The sequence below is a fragment of the Gossypium hirsutum genome, chromosome D02 (assembly GCF_007990345.1).
Source record: "Gossypium hirsutum isolate 1008001.06 chromosome D02, Gossypium_hirsutum_v2.1, whole genome shotgun sequence".
In the NCBI taxonomy this organism is placed as follows: domain Eukaryota; kingdom Viridiplantae; phylum Streptophyta; class Magnoliopsida; order Malvales; family Malvaceae; genus Gossypium; species Gossypium hirsutum.
This window is the reverse complement of record NC_053438.1, coordinates 58,640,098-58,645,026: the sequence shown is the minus strand read 5'-3', so window position 1 is coordinate 58,645,026 and position 4,929 is coordinate 58,640,098. Positions and strand designations below refer to the sequence as shown.

General features: G+C 38.8%; 1 non-coding gene across 1 annotated transcript; it reads left to right on the top strand.

Moving 5' to 3' along the window:
* The first annotated feature begins 2,752 nt into the window (after window positions 1–2,752).
* On the top strand, window positions 2,753–2,858 carry LOC121215158 (small nucleolar RNA R71). The gene has a single exon (XR_005910887.1). It is a non-coding gene; the product is annotated as a small nucleolar RNA R71 (small nucleolar RNA).
* The last annotated feature ends 2,071 nt before the right edge of the window (window positions 2,859–4,929 follow it).

Below are 4,929 nucleotides of genomic sequence, written 5' to 3'. Positions count from 1 at the left end.
TTTGCCTTGCAGTGGGAACCTCTTTAACATGTTAAGGAATGGTGTTGGTGTAGGCCACCCATTTTGTTCCATAATGTAGATCAGATTGTGGGCCACCCATTTTGTTCCATAATGTAGATCAGATTGTCTCCCATGTCGTGCATCCAATAGGTCTACCACTCTGATATTGACATATCCATGAGGCTCAGCATCCTCGACGTATGTGCCTTCCCTTTCCTCTTCGTTGGCCCCTGAGTGTTGCTCATATGTTTAGCTCAGAGCTCTTGCTCTCAATTTTGTTTGCGCTGGAGCTCGATGAACTGGCGTACAAGTTATCCCTAGTCACGCTTCTAGTGGATCTCGAGAACAGCTCGGTCGGTGACAGGGGGACATTTGCTTGGTGAGATAATGAAGTAATCAGATGGGGGAAGTACATACTTTGTTTCTAATGTCATATACACTTAATTATCTCCTTGTATATCTAGTGGCCTACGCAAATTTTATCTCTCTACAAGATAGAGTAAAACATAACTGCTCGATAGGAGGTAACATCAGAGGTATTATGGGTTGGTGCGAGGTGGGTGCAAATAAACTGCATCCACATCGTGGCCATTAGGAATATGATAGCCGTATTAAATTTCAATAGCACCTCGAAATTTGCTTTGTGAGTCCACTGGCCATGGCCTTTCGTCAAGTAGTCTATAATACCTTCCATATCAAAATCCTCAAACGTGAATAAGTATAAGGTCTCTCAAAAATCGTGGGTATATTACGGGATGTCGTAGAATCGAAAAATATCTCGAGGTGTAATCAACACCTCTTTTATGCAGACAGTCAGCTGGGTGATCGTCGCACCCCTCTACTTCTGCTCCTTCCTATCTTTTTGGGATACATAAAATCTGTATACAATAGAGTCAACTGCCTGTTCAGTTAGGGTTGAGCAAGAATTATTCTAACGATGAGCTAAGAGATCCCAAATCTCATAGCAAGCAGACATCATAGGGTCGAACCCACGTTCCTATATAAAAAATTGTCCATTCATATGAAGGAAGAACCGCTCAAGTTTCATATTATAGAAGTGGTTAACCTCAGGGTTTTTCGTGCCTCAGTGGAACATCATTGTTTTTTTGGTGCCATTTTCAAATTGAAGTGAAATAAAAACTAACACAAGTGATAACAATCATAAAGAAAAATTTTAGAACATGATACCTCGAGTGGTTGTCAACTAGAATCCATTCTCGATCGATGTAGAATGGAATAAAATAAAAAATGAAAACTGTAATGAAAAGATAGTAAGAATATTTACTTAAGTGAATCGTATGTTAGAAATGTGAAAGATCGAAGCTCGATGGAAGGGAAGACGTGCGAAGGCTCCAAAGGAATGTTTTCTATCTTTTAAGTGTTTTAGATGTGTGTTCTTACGCCTAAAAAAGGTTGTTATAAATAGAATTTCGACGGGTTTTATGCTTGAAATGGCTCGATTTCAATTGAACACACAAGCATGTCACCCCATAGCCTGTGCGTGAAGCAACACAACGCCCTAATTTTCCTAATTTTTCCTTGAAAGTGCTCATGTCGCACCACAGATTGTGTGTGGAATGACATTATCCAATAACATTAGGAAACCTTTCTTCAAAGGGCCTATTTCAAGCAATAGCCTATGGGTGGCATGACATTAAATTGTTCCCAGACCTTCAGGTGTGTCGATGTCCTCCGGTCGTTCATTTTTGTTCCCATTTATTTTCCTTTTCGTCTCATGATGTCGAAAAATTGAATTTTACTGATTCTAACATGTAATTACATCATAATTATCCTAAATTTGAGCTACAAACAAGAAATTAAAACTAATTTACAAAATTTCACAAATTTAGTAAGGTTCGATGGTTAATACTACATTGTGCTACCAAACATGTGCGACGATTCTTTAAACTTTATCATCGACTTCAATCGTCGTACACAACCATCTTAATTCTTCCAATTACTTTCGGTCTCTTTCGAATCTTGTAATTTGCCGTGCCTTATGAGTACCTACATCTACAACATTCTTTATTTTGTGAGTTGAAATTACCGGATTGAGCATCAATTTTATTTTCTCTTCAATTTCTTCTTGGTGCTTAGTTTCTTTTTACTCCTTTGTGAGCTCATTAACTTCCTTCATAACTTTCTCCTCTTCATAGGTGGGTTCAATTGGTAGCTTCAATTCCTTGCCCAGTTTTACCGTGATTTCCTTTACGTGACCCTGCCCATCTTTTCGAGGATTATTCTCAGTATTACTAGGGAGACTCTGGCCATTTTGTTTTTAGAACATCGTAGGTAATTAGCTCAGTTGGTTGCATAGGTTATCTATTTAGGATTTGATTCGTTTGCATGTCACTTAGACTTGTCAAATTTCTATCTTCATTGTTTGCATCTCCCCTTCTAGTTGGTCGAATATTTAACCACAAACAGTATGGTTGTTACCCACGATATGTTGTTGCATTGGTGGAGGTTGGTAAGAAGGATTCGATTGAGTTTGAGCTTAATTTGCGCCTCCTTGATTGCCTTGTCACTTGAGGTCCGGATGATCTCTCTAACAGGGATTATAGGTATTTGAATAAGAATCTCAACCCAATTTATTTATGTAGCTTGTCTCCTCCAGTTGGCTTTCAGAATAGGGCTCTATTTTAGTTGGCTTAACAAACGTCTCCAAATGGTTGAGCTTTTCTACGATTCATATGAATCTATCATCCTTGTTTTCTTCCTTTACAGCTTCCATAGTTGGTGTCATACTTACAGCCAATGATATGGGCATTTTCTTGACATTCTTTTGAAACACTCCCAGACCTCGTACAAGGATTCTCCTTCAAATTGTTTAAAATAGACAAATTCTCGCCTTAGCTAAATGGTTTGACTAATTGGGAAAATTTTGTATAGAAATTTTTTCACTATATTATTTCATGTGGTGATGGAACCCGGTTCTAACGAGTCCAACCAATCAGTTGTGTTATCGTATACTGAGAACGGGAATAACTGAAGATGCTCAATGTAACATCTGATTTCTAATAAACCCAAAATTTAGAATAACTAAGGGACTAAATTGAAAGAGATCATAAGATGACGTCCTATATTCAAAGAAATAGGATAGTTAAAAACCGAATTGGACATTGTTAAGATCTAATTATAGTTCAGTTAGGACAAAACTTGTCGGTTGCATAGTGGGAGACATCATGATTAGCTGTGGACGACTCACATAAGATTGGAAGTAGCGTGGGAAATGCTATAAATAGCTAGGAGATGGCTCCTAGAGATGATTTTCTTTCCAGCCATGTCTAATTTCTCCTGTTCATCATCTTCTTCTATAGCTCGAAGAAGGAATAGCTATGGAAGGGTTTGTATGGAGCAAACTTCATGAGGATAGAGCTGAAAAAGTAGGGAAATTAGCAAGCGGGTAAGGTTCTTAACCCTTCTGTGTACATAGGATTAAGTTATGGACATCAGAACCATTTTAAGGGTTCTACATGCTTACGGAAGCTTAAGCTTTTGAGATGTAGTGTAAGTTTAATCAATGGGTTTTGGGTTGTAAGCTACTGCCTCGAGTATGGAAGCTCTAGTGTTCGAGGAAGCTAAGTAATGGAAATGATGAAGTTTCAAGTAAGTTCCATATTCCAAATCCACTATTATGGTTTACGTTGTTTAAGTATGTCATATTTGCATAAGCATGAATGATGATGATGATATGAGCATGCATCATTTGTCTAGGGACACCTTAAGGGATAAATGAAGTTAGGATGGGAAATGGGGAGTGAACCTTTATTTACCACCTAGGGTGAAGCTCCAGAGCTTGTCGAAGGAACACTATGGTGTTCGAGCATTAATGTTAGGTGGTATTTAGGAGGTAATGAGAGGAGGATTTGGGAATGAAATCATAGAATGGGATTTTTCACGACGACAGTATAGACTAGTCCTTCAGGACAACATTATGACGACGGTATATAGCATAAGACCATAGATGAAAGAGGCTATGACAGTCTGGTATATGGTACGTAGTGTAAGACCATTGATGAAAGATGTCATGGCAACATGGTACAAGGTACTAATAATGGCGTACGACCATGAATAAAAGATGTCATGGCAGTAAGGTAAGTAATATAAGGTTTACGGTGTAAGACCATAGATGAAAGACGTTATGGCAGCCAGGTATAATGAGTAAGACCGTGGATGAAAGACTCTATGGCATCATCTAATAATATGTCAGGATGGCGAATAGATGAAAGACTCCATGACATCCACAGAGATGAAATTCATCGAGATAACAAACATGGAATCGAGATTAAGTCCATCAAGACAATAAACACGAGATAAGCCCGTCGGGACAATAAACTCGGGTAAGTCCATTGGACAAGATAAAAGAGGTAAGAAAGGTATAAGACCATAGCTAGGCTACGACATCCCATAGAGTTCACCAAGACACAAATGTGGTATGTCCTCCAGAACTTCAAATGAGAAGTATAAAGACAATGCGCCATGTATGGGAAACCATGTAGGTGGAGGAAGGGTAAAGGAAATCATAGTATGATGAGCGAATCATGAGGAGTCTGCCAAAATGAGGAAAGTGGTAAGGATAGGCATGGGAGCTAAAGAGGCATGGGCGAAGACCCAACAAGAATTAAAGGAAAACTAGGTCGTGCAAAAGCTGGTCTAGTTAAGGAAATCTAAGAATAAAAGTTATCCAAAGATCATAAGTAGGGATCTGAAAAAGAAGAGCCATCATGAAGAGCTTATTGAAGATATACATGAGAATAAAATCTCGTGGGATAATGAAGAAGTATCCTCCCAGGATAAGGACTCTAGCCAGGGGACAGGATGTTTATTAAGACTATTCCTCCTTGGGAAAAGTCTATTGCGAGAATACTTGCAACAGAGGACAACTCCAAAGGGATGAAACGAGCAAGTGAGATGACAAGCTCACTT